This window comes from Neophocaena asiaeorientalis, unplaced genomic scaffold (genome assembly GCF_003031525.2).
Source record: "Neophocaena asiaeorientalis asiaeorientalis breed wild unplaced genomic scaffold, Neophocaena_asiaeorientalis_V1.1 scaffold388, whole genome shotgun sequence".
In the NCBI taxonomy this organism is placed as follows: Eukaryota; Metazoa; Chordata; class Mammalia; order Artiodactyla; family Phocoenidae; genus Neophocaena; species Neophocaena asiaeorientalis.
Window position 1 is genome coordinate 3,126,831 of NW_020172738.1, and position 18,795 is coordinate 3,145,625.

At 41.1% G+C, this 18,795-nt stretch overlaps 1 protein-coding gene across 3 annotated transcripts in view; it reads left to right on the forward strand.

Annotated features, from left to right (window-relative positions):
• Positions 1–18,795, forward strand: part of PID1 (phosphotyrosine interaction domain containing 1) — a 311,639-nt gene that overhangs the window by 87,105 nt on the left and 205,739 nt on the right. Inside the window, exon 1 of one of the 3 annotated variants that reach the window (XM_024740614.1) lies at positions 2,520–2,616. The exons of the other annotated variants lie outside the window; for them this stretch is intronic. The gene's annotated coding sequence lies outside the window, so the exon portion shown is untranslated. Of the gene's footprint in view, positions 1–2,519; positions 2,617–18,795 lie in introns of those variants that run through there. 3 annotated transcript variants of the gene reach the window in all.

Consider the following 18,795-nt stretch of genomic DNA (forward strand, 5'->3'; position numbering starts at 1 on the left):
TACATAATCTCAAAGTTTCTCCCTGCAAATTATCAATTGGACAAAAAGAGAAAATGTAACTTTCCAGCAGAGAAATCAGGAGGGCATCACCTTAAGCAAATAATCAAAGTTTACATCACCCAGAATGGGGCAAACCATTGTCATGTGCTTCTTGACATGGTGCTCTGGGAAGGACCACTTGTACACTATTTCTGTCCCAGGAGTGTATGTTCTCCAGAATAACTGCTTGTACTCTTCAAAACTCTCAGTGCTAAGACAGACAAAGAAAGGCCAAGGCACGGTTCCAGATGTGACAACCAAATGCAGTGTGATCTTGAATTGAATCTTAGACCAGGAAAAAAATTTGCATAAAGAATTTCATTGAGATGGTTGGTGATATATAATTTTCCTATGGTTATGCAAGAGAATGTTGCTGTTCTTGGGAAATACATACTGAAGTTTTTAGGGGTGAAAGGGGAATGACTTCTGTGGTCTGTATCTTATTTTCAAACACACAGGAGGGAAGGATGGAGAGAGAGAGGAGGAAGGGGAAGGAGAGAGAGAGAGAGAAAAGAAAGGAGAGGGAAATAGGAGGGAAAGGAAGAGGGGGAGAGAGGAAGGGAAGAAGAGAGGGAGAAATGGCAAAGGGGAAAAAAGAAAGACAGGAGGAAGTAAATGAATGAGAATGGGAATATATTATAAAGCAAATGTAGTTCAGTGTTGATGGCTGGGAGAGCTGGTAAAAGGTATAACTATCCTTTTTTTCCCAGCTTTATTATTATTATTATTTTATAAATTTATTTATTTATTTGTTTTTACTTTTGGCTGCGTTGGGTCTTAGTTGCTGCACCGGGCTTTCTCTTAGTTGCGGCGAGTGGTGGCTTCTCTTATTGGGAGCATGGGCTCTGGGTACACGGGCTCAGTAGTTGTGGCACACGGGCTCAGTAGTTGTGGCACGCAGGCTCAGTAGTTGTGGCACACAGGCTTAGTTGCTCCACGGCATGTGGGATCTTCCCAGACCAAGGCTCCAGCCCGTGTCCCCTGCATTGGCAGGCGAATTCTTAACCACTGCACCACCAGGAAAGCCCCCAGCTTTATTATTGAGATAAACTGACACATAAACATTGTGTATGTTTAAGGTGGTAAAAACATTGATTTGATACATTTATAAATTGCAAAATTGTACTAGCTATGCCTCCATCCCATTGTATAGTTGCCATTTCTTTTTTGTGGTGAGAGCATTTCAGATCTACTCTCTTAGCAACATTCAAATATGTGATACAGTCTTATTAGCTATAATCACAGTGTATAATTAGATCCCCAAACTTGGTAATCTTACAACTGGAAGTTTGTGACCTTTGACCAATCTCTCCCATTTCCTGCACCCCCCAGCACCTGGTAACCACCAGGTTACTCTCTGAGCACATAGCTATTCTTGCTATGTTTAGAAAATTTGAAATTATTTTAATATAAAATGTTAAAGAAAAACACCTATGTGTCCACGAATGTGCTTTCTAGTGGTTTTGGGGAGCAGGGGTCGCTGAACGTCTGAAGAATGAGGGCAGGGGCTATTCTACTTTGCTTCTCACCACACACCCAGTACAGAGCCTGGTAGAAAGAAGTAGGCAGTTAAGAAATATTTGTTTGATGGTTGCATGAACCCCAGGGCCCGGAAGCCCCTCGAGCTGTGGAATATTGATTTTGGCACAATCGCAAATGCCAGTTGTAAAGACATATTTTTAGGTTCCTTTGCAGCTAGTTATGGCCATGTAAGAAGTTAGTTGTAGTCAGTGGGCTGGACTTACCTGGCGGTCCAGTGGTTAAGACTCCTCGGGTCCAGTGCCGGGGGTGCAGGTTGGCTCCCTGGTCAGGGAGCTAAGATCCCACATGCATTGTGGTACAGCTCAACAACAACAATGAAGAACAACAACATAAAACACCCAAAGTTGTAGCCAGTGGGATGTAAGCAGAAGGGATCTTAAAGGGAGGACACCTGCTTCTCTGCCCCTTCTTCCTCTGTTCTGGTGGGAATATGGATGTAATGGTTGGGTGTTGAGAGGCCCTTTTAAACCATCTGCGGGGAGCCCTATGCTAAGAATGGTAGAACAGAAAGAGAAGTGGCTGGCATCCTTGATGCCAGGGAGCTGCCATGCTCACCCGGGGCTGCTTCCTCCAGACCTCATTTATGTGAGAGAGAAGTAAACGTCTGTCTTTAAACCGCTACTCCTTTGCTTTTTCTTTCATTTGCAGCTGGAGTGAATCCTAAATGATACACTATACTTTCTAAAAATCATCACTATTGAATTTTTGTTCCTCTGTGGAGATTTGTATTCAGTTTGTCCCGTATACACATTAACTATAGAAATGCTCTGGCCTTTTTTTTTCTTCTTCTTCTTTCTGTTTTCCCTGAGTGGGATTTTTCTTATCGTGATAGGGATTCTCTTTCTGTCTTTGAGTGCGTGGGTTAGTATCTGTGGTTTGGGGTGCTTTTCATGCTGAGGGTGCCCTCCTGTTTCCTCTGTCATGACAAACCTCTGTTTTGCAGATTGCTAAATTGATCTGCAAAGATTGTGAGGACTGGCTTTCCTAGGAGATTTCTTGTCCTGACAGACCAAGCTGGAGACTGGGTGTGCAGAGGTAAGCACTTGAAATAAGGAGAAAAAAAGGAAAATTTTAACTATTTCCAGTTGCCAAAAACATTTTACTCCAGTGGAAGGATTCGGAGCAGATTTTTTAAGTGCTCCTTCTGCTTGGTGAGTTTTGTTTAGCAAATCTTTGTACTTTTTGGAATCCACTCATGTTTTTACTTGTTCACTGGACAGTTCTTCCTTTGGAGCTATTTATTGCCACTAAGGTTTGTGGTGCCTTCATTCCCACAGATAATAGATGGGTGTGTGTGCCCACGGGACAACATAAATAGAGAAACTGACTTTCAGCTTGTTTATTGTTAGACTGGTATATAAGCAATGGGGCTCAACTCCTCAATTACATGTTCTGTGCATTGAAATTCAGGAACTTGAAAATGAACCCTGTAGGGATATTGAATGGTGTTCAGTTATTTCCTTTAAAGCACTTATTTTTAAAATGTTGTATGGATGCAGATTGTATTTATTTGCATAATTCCCATAATAATGTTATTTCATGACCTGGCAGCTCTGTAGTTTGAAGCATACTTTCTTGGTGGGCGGGATTAACTCCCGTTGCCCTGGCTAATATAAATCTGAAAGATAATGGATAATCACCTGAATGTAAAGGATGATATTTGGCATTGCCATGAGCGAGGTCTTCCAGCTCTTTGATTTCAACTAGCCTTGACAAGAATCAGTGATTGCTGTTGTATGTAAATTTTTATTTTATTCCTACAGAAAAGAGAGAACAACTAACATTTCTATCACATTTTGTTCTGCAAAACAAAACAAACAAAACACCAAAGGAAACAACAACTAAACAAATTAAAACTAAAACCAAAATGTAGAGGGATGCATGATAGAAATGATTTAAATATATTCTCCCGGCTTAAGTGAACCTGGTATGATGGGAACAGGGCAGGATAGGAATTTTCATGTAAATTTCAGCCCCACTGAGTACTCTTTATATGACCTTGGGGAAGTACATAAACTTCTGAGTCTCAGTTTCCCTATTCAGTAAAATGAGTCTAATAATAGAGTTCTTCTGAAGGTGAAATGAGACCCTATATGTAAAAGTGTTTGGTAACCTGTAAAATATGTTCAATTACTTTTTAGCAGTCAGCTAATTAAAGCAGTGGTTTGTCCTCCCCCAGACCTCCGATACTGATTTTCCTGGCATGGAGCCCTGTAGTTTGTGCTCTAGGTAACAGTAATTATTAAGAATTTGTCAGAATTTTTATGTAATGTGCAAAAATATACTCTGATTAAAAAGAGTAGCATTTCCATATCTTCAGGATTACTAGTGTTAGTGGAAACATTCTGAGAGGGAAGTTTGGCAAAGTAAAACAAATCTCCTTTTTCCCTTGCACTTAAGTATGTAGAGACGACTGTGGCATTTACCAGGAGGCTTGGGGTGTTACAAGAAGCATCGTTTTCACCTTGGCCTTGGTTGGAATAGAGAGGCACTTGTCCAAGAGAGAAGCTTTACGAATTTGTGTGTTCAGACAACACAGAGAAAGTAGTGCAAGGGACTTGGTCATGCAAAAGAGTTTTGAACAACAGGTGGATTTTTAAGTGCGTCCAGGAGAAGATGCAAATGCCATAATTAGTTTGGACACCTCTTTTAAGTGTAAAGAAAAACATGCCTATTGGCACAGATGGGCTTGGTTACATGACAGACCTATATGTGGGATTTTGATCTTAGGCAATTGAAAAGCAAGTAACGCTCCATTTAAATTAACTGAAGCTTCTGGTTTTGGAGCTTTGAAATTTGACAGGATGGTTTCCCTGTTTCTCTAAGCACCAAAGTGACTAATGCACCACCAGATGTCATACCTAATATTGCCAGAAGCAAAGCATGGATTGAGGAGGATTTTGTAGGAACCCTTCTGATGGGAATTCAGAAAGCAAAGTCTGGGAAATGAGACTCTTCTGAGGAAGTGAGAAAGGAAGAGTACATAGTTTTACATTTAAAAGAATAGAAATTGCTTTTGCTGATTAGATAATACGTCAAGGTTACGAGGATAGAAAGAGATATTTTTTGTTTGTAGTAAACACATTGTTTGGGGAATACAAACTACAAACCAAAAAGTGAAGATAACTGGTTTTCTTAGATGAGGTTACATAATTTTGATTGAGTTAAAATAATTTTGAAGGATTGAGTCTGTTTTTTTTTTTTTTTAATGAGGTGGTCTGCAAAGTTGGGATTTCAGGAAAGAGGATCATGAATATTTGTTGATGAAACAGTCACGCTTGGTAGTTTTGAGGGGCTCCCTGCAGGCAGACTTCATCCCCAGTTCTAGTTTTTGCAGTTGTTTGGATGACGATAAGAATCAGGGCTACTTGGTTCTGTATTTGGAAAAAAAGGATGCCAGACTACTTACAAGTACGACTGGAAAAAAGACTACCAGATTGAGGTTCCTTTGGACTTTGCCGAATGCTTGACGAGGAGTCCTGGGTTCCCTACTTTACATTAAAATCCCAAGTTGCAATGCAATAGTGGTTAAATGAAGGTGCGCTAAGTTTCTGTTGAGAACTAAAAAGTGACATGTTTTGTTTACGCAATGCTGGTTTTTGCTTTATTTTTCTGTTTGTATTAGAAATGAGCAGTTTAGTCCCAGAGAAAGTACACGTGGGGCTTTCTGCCAAGTTCCAATGCCAAACATGAGTCTTGTGATTCAAATATCCACTGTGAACCTCTGCTTGACAAAAACCAAGTTAAGGTTTTTTTTAACTTTACAAGATCTGAAAAGAAAGCATTATAATTAAAATGTGTCAGAGCTTGGAAAAGTTGAGTGTTACTAAACTGGGCTTTGACCAGTATAGATAGAACTTTGAACTTACAAAAGAAACGATTTTCTTTCCTCTTGGTATTGGAAGAATGCAGATAACAATGACTGTGATTAATCTAAGTCTCCCTGTTTCTTGTTTTTCTGATTGTTGTCCTTGGGTGACGGGATGTACTGTGAGCAAAATATTTCGTTCCGTTCTTGTTTTTCATCTCTCGGCTTTAATATTCCAGTGCCACGTATCTGTAGAATGCTAGCTACAGAAATGAAAAGATGATATTCACTTATTAGTTCAACAGACGTTTATTGAGCACCTACTATGAGCCAGATACTATGCTGAGCTCATAGTCTTGAGAATGCAATAAACATGCAAACATGTCAATTACAGTACATACCTGCTGTAGTACAGAGAGGGGACAGTTACGGACCCTGTGCTAGATGGGAATGCTAGGTCGAGAAGATTACCCTAGGCATAGGGAAGAATGTGTTCAGAGCTGCGAACTCAGGCTTGTCCAGACAAGAGTGAGCACATCTCTTGAGGTTGGGGAGTAGGAGAGGGACTGGGGTAAAAGAATGAAAAAGCCAAAATGTAGCTGAGGCACAATTGGGAAAGGCCTTGTATGGGTTATTTATGAGCATAGACTTCATCTTTTAGGCATTGGGAAACCACTGGTGGCTTTTAGGAGGCAAAGAACTCAGATATATTGGTTTTAGGAAGATCATTCTGGTTGTGGCTTAGAAAATGAATTAAAAGCAGGGAAATGAGGACGCTGTTGGAAATGGTGCAGAAAAAGAGGGGATGAAAATATCATGTAAAGCAGTGACTGTTGGGGGGTGAGGCTGTGGCAGAGGCTTTGAGTGAGAGTTAAGAGGCAGAATAGATTGATAGCAGATTACGGAGAGGGGAAACGTGGAGGGTGATATTCAGGTCCCTAGCCTGGGCAGTCGAGTGGAAGGTCATGCTGCATATGGGGTCAGCCAGGTTTTGTAATAGAAGGAGCAGATTTCAGGTGGCAGTGGGATAGGGTGGGGTCAGAATCATGAGTCTTCCTTGCCCACCTGTAACTAAATATTTTAGCTTGCGGGCGTGCAGTTTTTAGTTGTTTTTTATGTGGAGTGTGTGCTGAGTCATAGCAAGTGGTGTGAGTTTTGATTTGAGCTGGTCTCTAATTAGGCAGAACAGGAAAACTATATTTTAGTTGTTGGATTAAATGTTTTTTCCACCTCATGATCTAAAGGCAGAAGTCTCTGCCTTTAAACATAAGTGTTTACGGAACAATAGCTCTGTACCTGCCATTGTGCTTAAGAGGTACCTGTTATGAATTTTTGCAGGTGAGGAAACATGCTTTATAGAGGTTAAGAAATTTACCCAAACTAGTGAAGATGGTATCAGATTAGGTGTGTATTACATGCAAGCGTATTCTTACATTTGATTCTTGAAAGATTGTTCAAAAAATAAAAAGACTATTTTAACTGCAGCAGATAAATTGTAAGGTATTTTGGTTCTTATTTGGTCATGAAGTCTGGTCATTTAATCTTTTTTGCCCATATGGGGAAGATAAAGCTTGATTTATGCATTCTGTGATTTTTGTACTACTTAAAAGCTCACCAGCTCTTTAGAGTGAAACAGTTTGAGTAGCTTTCAGGATCATAATGGAAGAATCGGATACCTTGAAAACCTGTGTTCCCGTGAAGAATGCTTTCTTTCTGTTTTGTTTGTGCAACACTCAGATTTCCTATGACTAGGTAAACGTATTTTGTAGGCTTTTTTTCCTGGGTAAGATAAAAATTGTGCCCTTGGATTGAGCGCAACACTAAAACAGACCCAACATGCCAAAGTGTGAAAAACTAAGCCTCCACAAGTTCAAGGGTATTAGTTAGTAATGTAACTGCTTTTTAAAGCAGAAATCAACATTCTTGTTATGATAGAATGACAACAGAGTCCAGAGTCTTAAAATGTGTCATCCACCGTGTTCAGTGTAAAATAAAAAATTTTGGCAGGAAAATGCAACATATAGCCAAGAGAAATAGTAGTCAAAACAGACGCTAAGAAGACACAGATGTTGGAATAGCAGAAAAAGACTTTAAAGCAGTTACTAAAATATGTTTAAGGAACTAAAGTTTTTGTTACAAGGAGTGAACAAATGGAATATATCAATAGAGAAATGGAAGCTATACAAAACAAAATGAAAACTCTAGCACCGAAAAGCAAAATATCTAAGATGGAAAATTTTGCTCCATGGACTTAACAGCAGATAGAAGAAGAAAGGGCTGGTGGCCCTGAAAACAGATCAATAAAAGTTAATCCAGTTGAAGAACACAAAAGACAACAAGTGATTGAAAAAAATTAATAGAGCCTCAGCAAATTGTGAGACACATCAAGCAATAAAAGAAACATGTAATTGCAGTCCCCAAAAGAATGAAGAAAGAGACTGGGGCAGAAAAAGAATTTAACAACTAATGTTTTAAAATTTCCTAATTGTAATGAAAAATATCAACTTATGGGTCCAAGAATCTTAGCAAACCCCAGCTAGGAGAAACCCCCAAAAAACTACATTTGAGACAAATTGTAGTCAAAATCTGAAATTGAAAAAAATAATGACAGCAGTCACAAAAATCAGAGGAAAAGAATCCATTACATGCAGGGGAACAGTGATATGACTCATCACGGACTTCTCATCAGAAATATTGGAGAGTACGAGACAATGAGAATGACTTCTTTTAAGAGCTGAAAGAAAAGAACAGTCTGTCAAACCACAGCTCTGTATCCGGGGAAGATCATACTATGTACCTAAAAACAGAAGTTTGTGCTTACTTAGTTTGAGAAGCTCTGAACCAGACAAAGTTAGACAGGTTTCTGTGTTACATGACTTCTCAGTAAATCGGGAATTCCTACAAAAAGGATATCACGGGCTTCCCTGGTGGCGCAGTGGTTGAGAGTCCGCCTGCCGATGCAGGGGACACGGGTTCGTGCCCCTGTCCAGGAAGATCCCACATGCCGCGGAGCGGCTGGGCCCGTGAGCCATGGCCGCTGAGCCTGCGCGTCCGGAGCCTGTGCTCCGCAACGGGAGAGGCCCCAACAGTGAGAGGCCCGTGTACTGCAAAAAAAAAAAAAAAAGGATATCACGTTTGCCAATTTCTGAGCTTTTTTTTTTTTAAACTATAAATTGTTAATTCACAGAATGTCTCGGGATTAATTTTATTTGTAAAACATTTCTAGAAATGCTAAACTTTGGGAATGGAATTTGATATCATTTGTTCTTCATTTTTATGTTCGTGATATTTCCAGGATAACGTGATTTGGGGATGCAAATCTGTTTATGTCTGTAGTAATGAAAATGTGAAGTTTTACCTACCTTGCAGTTTCTTCCTCCTAATAGCACATTTGGGGGAGGTTGAATGGCTTTGGGCTGTTGCCAGCTGAGATATTTTCCAGCAGGGCTGAATTGTTCAGTGTTGCCTCTTTAGACTGTTTATCTATAGATGAAAATCGAACTGCCATCTAGAGTTCTCAACGCATATTTTATGAGTATAATAGTGCCAGGAACACAGGTTGAGTTGGATTACAATGAAATCATTATCTTTTTGTCTCTGTCTTATGAGTATCTATATGTAGTCTTATGTGGAGTTTAAACATGAAATGTTGTCATTTAATGCTACAAAAAAGCAAGTTGTAAAGGTAGTCCAGAACTACATTGTAATTGACTTAAGCCTTTAGTTAAAATAAAATTTCAACTTCTTGAAAAATTTCATTGCTACTCAGTGACATGACCCTCTTTTGCGTATACTAGAAAGTGGAGCTGAAGAGATCATCATTCAAAAGGTTTGTTCTGGACTTGGTTGTTTTCCTTATTTCCTCTTCCTAAGTCCAGTCACAGCATCCCTAGTAATCTAACCATTCACCGCATCCCCAGAAACCTAACATACTCCCCTTCCATGGCTGACTTTGAGATCTCCATGTGGACCACATTGAGGCTCCCATTGCATTAACATTGATTGATATGTGAGGCTGTGCTTGTCTTCTTGCTTGTGGCTGTTAAGGATATGATGGAAATTTGTCTCTCTCTGTCTCTCTTTCTCTCACTTGCCCCAGAAATTTGTGAATCTCAGTCTCTTTTCTTTCTAAACCAAAGATTTCTAACCAAAGACTATAAACTTCTTCTATAGCGGTTCTCTAATTGGTGATCCCCAGATCTTTAGCATCAATCACTTGGAAACTTGTTAGAAATACAAATTCTTGACCCCTCCCACCAACATACTAAATCTCTGGAAGTGGAGCCCAGCAATCTGTGCTTTGATAAGCTCTTCTGGTGATACTAGGGATTCTGAGGCTCACTCAGGCTTGAGAAGCACTGTCCTACAATAAGGAAGCATTTTTGAATAGTTTTTCCATCCTGTTTGTTATCCAACAACAAAGGTAAGGCAGAACTCAGAAGTTCTTAGCGATGGTTGTGGCAGGGTGTTGGTTGATCCCCTTTCAAATCAAGTGAAATATTTTAAATAATAACAACAACAACAGTTAGTATTCACAAAGAAATAATAGAGGGGGCTTCCCTCGTGGCGCATTGGTTGAGAGTCCGCCTGCCGATGCAGGGGACGCGGGTTCGTGCCCCGGTCCGGGAAGATCCCACATGCCGCAGAGCAGCTGGGCCCGTGAGCCATGGCCGCTGAGCCTGTGTGTCCGGAGCCTGTGCTCCGTAACGGGAGAGGCCACAGCAGTGAGAGGCCTGCGTACCGCAAAAACAAACAAACAAACAAAAAATAGAAATAATAGAATCTAATATTTACTGAATATTTTTCTGTAGGTCAAACCCTCTGCATGCCTTATCTCCATTAATTCTCACAATATTCCTGGGGTCAGTACTAATGTGATTGCTTTTATAGTGAGGAATCAGTTTAGGGAAAAAAATTGGCCAAGGTCAAGGTATTTAGTTGGACAGTCAGGATTATGATGCTGGCCAGACTAGTCCTAGCAACAATGTCATGACCCGCTTGGTAATGTTATCTGAGACTTCAGACAATGTCTGTCTCCTCCCATCCCTGCCCCTATGTCCCCTGTGAGGCTAGAGATCTTTTTGTAAATGCAAAAAGTGGAGCCAAAGTTCATGTCTTTGCAAACTCGTGTCTGTCTTACTCATTTGTGACTTACCCCCTCTCCCAAGGTAATATCCGAAGCTACTTTGATCAAGTAGAGTGAATGTTATACTTTATGCCCTGTGCAAACAAATTTTTATAGCCTGTTTTCTTTCAAAAATTTATCTCATTCTGGAAGTAACCAATTCACTGACCTTTTATCTTTGGGCTCTAGTTTGTGGTTTTTGAAGCTTTCCAAGATCAACTGAGCAATGATGTGGTTTGGCAATTTAAACAGTTAATACAGTATTAAGCTGGATGATTCTGAAAGCAATTAATGCTTGAATGAAGCCCTTATCCTGCCGAGTTATGCACCCCTACCTTTAGAAAGACTTTATTGGATGATTAGAGGCAGGTTTTCAAATTCCATTCCTGGTAATTGAGGGATTTATTTTACCTCCAAGATATTTTTGCTTTTTGGACGAGCAAGGAAATAGAGAGTTTTAAAGAAGTAAGACAAACCATATTAAATGGAGAGAAAAGAGCTCTCTAAATTGAAATTTAATGTCACCATTTTTTAACATGAAACTGGAAACTTAAATGAACCTTCAAAGTTACTAATTAATTTGATGCTAGCTCCCACCCTTCCCACTGTGTGGATTCCATTTGGTTGAGGAGTCTAAAAGAAGGACATTAATTAAAATTGGAATGACTAATTTTATTATGTGTAAGTCAGAATAAATTAATTCCAATGTAAGCGTAAATTAACTCCACTGTTCATAGTTCCATAGACCTCCTTTCCATGGTTTGCTTCAGTGATTGAGAGTTTATCAGATGTTCCTAAGAATTCAGAAACACTTTTGTGTATGTGGGGAGGGGGTGCGTATTGAAGGGCATAGAAATGTAGGGTGACTTAAGAAATGTCACTTAACTCCAAATTTTATTTATACTAGGGTAGCCTTTAATTTTAAGCAATGTATCTGTTGGGAATGGTAAAGTTGCTCCTCATTCTCTGCCTGTGTACTTACATCTGTTCCCCTCTCTTTCTCATATCACACACAGGTCAAAACAAATGACCAGCTTCGCACTTGCCTGAGATTCAAAGACTTTTCCTCTCTTTCTACTGCACAGCAGGTCACTGCAAATTATTGCTACCTCTCCAGTCACAACTGTGTGCTATCTAGAGGATAATGCTTGTTAGGGCAGTTTGCTATGCCAGTGTTTTTATGGGACACTCTTAAATGAAAAGAAATGGTAAGTGGAAGTGTTCACATAACATTTGTTTACTTTTCTTCTTTTCCATCCAAGTCATTCAGACCTGTAGTGCTCTTTTAATGGGTCAACTACCCATTCTGCAATGCTGACTACTGTTGATGACTACATATTTTCTCCTGAGCCCTTTCACATTGATTCACTGAATGAGTCAAAGTTTGGATTGGGTTTCCATTTTTGCTCTCTGGAGGTAAAGGGGTTCCTAAGTTCCCACAGTGGATAATTTTCTTCCTTACACATGACCTACCAGTGAGTTCTTCTGTGTGTTTTAATTTATTCATATTAGGGTGAGATTTTATAATATTTCAAAAGCATTTAGATCATCATCTATACTGGGGGTCAGCAACTTGTGTGTGTGTTTGCAAAGGGCCAGGCAGTAAGTATTTGGGGCTTTGTGGACCATAATCTGCTGTAACTACTCTGAGGTTGCAGTATGGAAACAGCCGTAGACAATAGGGTTGGTTTGTCCTGGATTGTAGTTTGCTGACCCCTGCTCTATAGTAGTAATAGCTTTAGATTTATCTGCCCTATGACTTCCCTTTCAGCCTATTCACCCTTTCCTTCTACTCGAAGAGGATCCTGTGTTTTCCTTCTTCCCTATCTTTGTTCAAGCTGTCTCCCTCATCTTAGAATGCTTTCGTATCTGTTCAAGGAGGACGCTGCTCCTTGAAGGTTCCTAGGGTGTGATGGTGACCTGGCTGCAGCCTCTCTTCCTCCCCAATAACCAGGGTGTAATTCAGTTGCTCTGACCATCAGCTTCCCCGTCCTCCTTTACCATTCCAGGAGGGTCCCTTCTGAAGTTGCACTCAGAGTAGAAAAGAATAGCCTTCTTAGATAAAGGAGGCTGTTTCCTAGTAAGGGGGGTAAGCAGAGGTTTTGCTCCTCGAAACAACTGGGCTTATGAGAGAACCATCTCCAGGAAGCTCTGACTGACTGCTCCATCTGGAATGGCCTCCCCTGCCCCTCCGAATCCCATAGAAGTTTCTGGACCTACCGTCATGAGGTGCCTCCTCCTTCTGTTACTTGCTTTTCTTTGGGGTGCATTTATGTTAGAGACCTCTGTTCATAGAAGAGGGCCTCTTTCTTCAAAGTTTACACCTGAAATGACCCCTTCAGTGACTATTTACATGTACATGGTTTTCTTAAAAGCTGACACCAGCTAATATATCCATAGAGCAAAGTGTTTGCAGCGTTGTACAGGTCATCTTTGGGGTGATGTGTTGCCACCAGCTCTCATGGAATCTTGTTTTAAGATGATACTCAGACTTTTTCCTCCGAAATACAGGCTTTGGTTTCCATTCCATTGAAGAACTACTGAAGAAGGAATGTCTTCATGTATTTTTCCAAGTTTGCCGCCTAGTGCTTTTTGTGTCCAGCTGACCACGAGCCCCTTTCTCTCTTGCCCTCCAGATACGTGTATGCCATCACATTGACTCTCTTTTCATGGAGGTCCTTTTGGTCTAGGTTTCCCCACTGCAGTGACTGTCAGCCGGGTTCCCTGAATGATCTTAACCCCTCATCCCTCTGGCCCATCCATTTGAAGTACCTGGTACTATTAGTGTCACCGTCATGAGCTTATCCAGTTGCTCAAGAACAATGCTGATACGGGTCAGCTATTGAAACAGTGGAGGAAGATGATAATGCCAGGGTTCCAGTGGCTATTTCAAGGATTGATATCAGCATTTAAAAAAAGAAGTGTTCAAGAACCAGTGAAAATAAATCTTAAACGTCAAATGAAAAAAATTAAGAACTTAACTAGAAAACATCCGTCTGGCTGCTGTTGGCTAAATTGCATCTTTCCCTCCTACCAAATCTCTATGGAAGCTGCCATCTTCAGACGTCCTGGGCTGCAGACTTCAGGACTTCCCGCGGTGTCGCTCCCCTGAGTGCAACTTTCAGGACCACAGCCTCTGGGCAGCTCCTCTGCTCTGCCTGCGGCTACTATGAGTAGGGCTGGTGGCAGTTTTGATTTATTTCTCCTCCTGAACTTGTTCTTTTAATTCAGTGGAGAGATTCACTGCTTTTGAGGGCTCCTCCTGTCACCAGGGTCAACCTTTTGATGACGAGGGGTTGGGGGTGGAGAAATGCGCCCATGAGTTGAGTGGTAAAGGGGAGCAGGGAAGGCTTGAGGGGAGGGTGTTGAGGATGGGAGGGAAGAGAAAAGCCTGGGGGAGGGTCAGGCATGTGCGGGGTTGGGGTGGAGGGAGGTTGTGGATTAGAGTATGAAATAACAGTATCACGACAGGTGTTTCAGCATTTATAATAAAGCATGGTGTACTGGATGACCAGGATGCAGAAAACTGGACTTGCAACCACTAATAATGTAAAAATAACTGTTAATATTTATTGAGGGTTGTTATGGGTTAGACCCCATGCTAGGTACGCCAAAATACCCAAATCTGTTATAATAAAATGACCTTTCAAAATAGGTCCAATAACAGGGCCATCAGAAATTCCAGGGTTGCCTACCTGGTCCCGTTAGTTTGCTATTCAGTAAAAGAGATGAGCACACACCTGTAGTAGACCAACGAAATGTCTATACCTTAATAGCTGGAAGTTGAGAATGTTATATGTGTTAGTTTCCTCTTACTGCTGTAATAGGTTATCACGCATTTAGCGGCTTAAAACAACACAGGGTTATTATCTTACTGTCCAGAATGGGTCTCCCTGGGTTCAAATTAATGTGTAGGGCTGACTTCCCCCTGGAGGCTCAAGGGGAGAATCTGTCGCCTTGCCTTTTGCAGCATCTTGAGACGGCCCACATCCCCTGGCTCATGGCTCCTTTCTGTCCTCAAAGCTGGTCAAGACCTTCTCATATTGCATCCCTCTGACACTGACTCTCCTTCCTCTCTCTTCCTCATTTAAAAGACCCTTGTAATTACATTGAGCCCACCTGGATAATCCAGGATACTCTTTCTATTTTAAGATCAGCTGATTAGCAACCTTAATTCCATCTGCAAATTTAACTCCCCCTTGCACTGTAAATGTAACATATCCACAGTTTCCAGGGATTAGGATCTTTCAGGCATTGGGGGCATTACTCTCCCTACATCTGCATTACATAGCAAAGGGAACTTTTGCTATGTAATGAAGAAGTTTATGAATCTTAAAACAGGGATATTATCCTGGATCACCCAGATGGGGCCCACTGAACCAAATGAAACCTTAAAAGCAGAGGACTTTCTCAAGCTGCAGTCAGAAAGAGGTGGTGGAAGGGAAGGCGTTAAATGACAAACATGGCTTTTGATTCAATTTACACAATGCTGTTGGATGCATCTTTCTGAGTAATTTTTATTTCATCTCTCTCTTTTTTTTTTTTTTTTTGCCCAAGAACTACAGTGGCTTTCTTTCATCCCTCTTACAAGTCCGAAGTTCAGCTTCAAAATCTAGCAGTCAGAGCTCACCTATCCAACTTTGGATTCTGTATCTGTAGTCCAGCCAATTCCTTGTTGTGTTTCTTTGACGACCCTCAAGGCAGTGTGTACTTTCTGTGTTCTCTTGATTACCATTGTCTCAAGGTCTCAAATTTTTCCTCATCTTTCAAAGTTAAATTCAAGTTACACCTTTTCCAGGAAGCTCTGGCAACTCTGGGCGGTATGCTGATTTCTCCCTATAGCATTTATAATCTTTGACATACAGTGTTCAGCTTATTAATTAGGCATCATGCCTTATTTTCTGGGTATTTCTTGCATAAGTCTTAGCCCTCCAAGATATATACTTCTTGAGAGTAAAGACATTTTTCTGGATCTTCCAATACCATGTGCCAATAGTTAATGTTAAATTCATGTTTGCTGATTGACTAACTGAAAGTGACTCTTTAAAAATAATGGAGACATATACTTGGTAGTAGAGGTTTCCTCATTGCACAGTAGCCATCAAAAATCTCACACAAGGGGTACTTTTGGTTACCAAGACTTCAAGACCTTCCATTTCTGTAACTCTTTCCCATCTTGTTCCCCATCTCCATTACCCCCACACCCACCCTGCCCATGTATACATCTAGAACCTGTAAGTGATTTAAAAACCCTTGTGATGGCTTGCTGGCTGGCCTGTCACCCTCTGAATGTTCCCATATTACACAATTTATTATTCTCATCCCCTCGCTTTTCCTGCACATCTAAAATCTCTCCTTCCAGCGTTGAACAAGTAATCTGATTAGAATAATCTGTATTATATTATGAAAAACTCATAGGCAATTTTAACTATTCTGGTTTCTTTTTTGGTAGCAAAAATTTTATTTTAAAAATTTAAACCGAGGGACTGTGGTTTGTGAAGAAATCCACTGTCTCCTCTTGCCCTTCTTGTTCATAAGTGTATCTTGGCATTTCCCATCTGAACTCTTACAACTTGGCCTTAGGGATACGTAGAGCACACATTTGTGTTAGTGGCCATGTGATGCTATTAAAAAGTGGACTTAATAAACATATCCTCCAGACTCAATTCAGAGTGATTTTCTGCTGCTTTAGTTTGCATTTCATATTTCACATACTTTTTCCAGCAGTTTCTCTCCTATAAGCATGAGTGTGAGTAGATGCATACACACGTGTGTGTATAAATATATATATGCACACTTACATATTTTTGGTGGAGTGTGGATGGGAGAGGATGGGAGGGACTGAGTTGTGACTTCTGTCCCCATGTGCATGGTTAAAGGAGGAGGTTAAACAAGAGGTGTGGGAAGTGGGTTATGTAAAATGGCACCCCGTGTCTGGAACATTGAGACACATCAGTGGCAATTCACATTATGAAAACATGATTACGTTCCCAAGTCCAAGCTCCTACTGCTTGCCACACAATAGACCAGTAAGTCAAGGGACAAGATGTTGGGGCAAAGAATAGTGATTTTATTCAGAAAGCCAGCAAACTGAGATGGCGGACTAGTGTCCTAAAGAACCATCTTAACTCGGAATGAAATTCAGGCTTCTTTTATGTTAAGGGAAAGGGGAAGCAGGAGGGTTCAAGGTTGAAGAGTAAAGGTGGAGTGCAGACTTCTTGGAGCCACCTGGTCTTCAAGGGAAGCACAACACATTTCTTTCTTCTTCTGCTTGCTTACGTAGGCTGGATTCTAAATCTCGTGCAAAAACTTCAAATTATTAGCAGTTATTTTTACTCTACCATTCTTTTCTCTGATTATTAGCAAGGTTTCTGGGCCAAAATCAAACTCGTCTATAACAAGTGGTTGCCATAACTAGCTCGGGACCATGGGATGGGGACTCTTTCAGGGAACTTAATGAGCTATTTGGGCACAAGCAACATTTCTCTAATATTTAACTCCTTATGTGCGGGGCTAGAGTAATAGAGTACATAAGCTAAAGAATGAGGGAGGCAGTTCCAACGTGGTGTTTGTTCTGCTTCTCCTCTGTTACATTTATGGGAGAGAACTGACACAAGTTTGGGAACTCACCTGACAGTGTGTGGTTTTGGAACCACACGCATTTGGGTTCAGTTATGTCTCTGCTGTTGATCAGCTGAGTGACCTTGGGCAGGTTTTGCAGAGCACCTGAGCTCCATTGCCTTCACCTGTAAAATGGGGCTGCTAATGCTTGCCTTGAAGGGTTAGAGAGACCACAGATTAAATACCTGCTCCATGGTGGATGTTAATTGGCAGCCATTGTTTGGTCTTGAAAGCCAGTGAGTCATATTTTTTGTGATGGTACATCCCAGGATGACTTAATGAGCAAAGGGATCTGCTTTAAGGAGGAGAGGAACATTGGAATGTGAAAATTACAGAAGGCGGCCACATTCGGGGCTGGGAGAACAGTTCCCTGTAGACCAAAGGGACAGCTTGGATCTGTTTATTGGGTTCAAGAGCCTGTGTGGTTTATTTGAATAGAGCTGGTCCTTTCACGCTTTGGCCTCATTGGCTGCCTGTGAGCCACGAGCATTTGCCATGATCTCCAAAGTCCTCAAATCCTCTTTCTAGCCACGTGGGTGAACTGAGGTGCAGATGTCCTGTGTTGTTCCTGACACTGGGGTTTGGGTTTCTGCTGGGACACTGGCTGGGGTGAGAACACAATGCCTCACACGGCTGTGGTCTCCCCATCACTGGGCAGCCCTCATAGTTGAAAAGATAAGAGTTTACTCGTTTTTTTTTGTTTGTTTGTTTTTTGGTTTTTTTGTGGTACGCGGGCCTCCCACCACTGTGGCCTCTCCCGTTGCGGAGCACAGGCTCCGGACTTGCAGGCTCAGCGGCCATGGCTCACGGGCCCAGCCGCTCCACAGCATGTGGGATCTTCCCAGACCGGGGCACGAACCCGTGTGCCCTGCATCGGCAGGCAAACTCCCAACCACTGCGCCACCAGGGAAGCCCAGTTTACTCGTTTTGATGATTGTCTTGTGAGGAGGTGCTGATGCGACTTTTCAGCTTAATAAACATTGCTAAGTGTTACACAAAACAAGGAGAAACAAATCAAGAGGACTGATAGCATAATATATATATGTATATATGCACAAGAGGGCCTGCATATATATTTATTTATGTTTCTAGAGTGTATATGTTTGTGCATGTAAAATATATCCCTTTAGAAATTACAGTGTGCTTTATTTTGAAAAGGAGACTGTGATTTGATATAAAAAAATGAAAGAAAGGTTAACTTTTTTCATTCCCAGTAACTCACACAAGGCTTCACAAGCATATATTACCAAAGCCCCAAAGGTAGCAATAAATTCCTCTTGTTGATTTAAATCGCATTAGGGTCCAAGCTTGTGAAACAAATGTTGAAATTGTACAGCTGACATACCAAACAACTTAGGGGGGCTTTATACCGAAGAGGCTTATAGAAGTTATTCACAGAAAAACTTCCAATTGTAAAAGAGATAAACAAGCTTCGGATCTGAGTGGTGTTTAATTGGAGTGTGTGGTGAGGGCCAAGAAGTGTTCGTATTGCAAAACACAGGACTTACTGCAGAATTTCAGCACTTTATTTTTTTTAACATCTTTATTGGAGTATAATTGCCCCACAGTGGTGTGCTAGCCTCTGCTCTAAAACAAAATGAATCAGCCACACACATACATATGTTCCCACATCTCCTCCCTCCCGCGTCTCCCTCCCTCC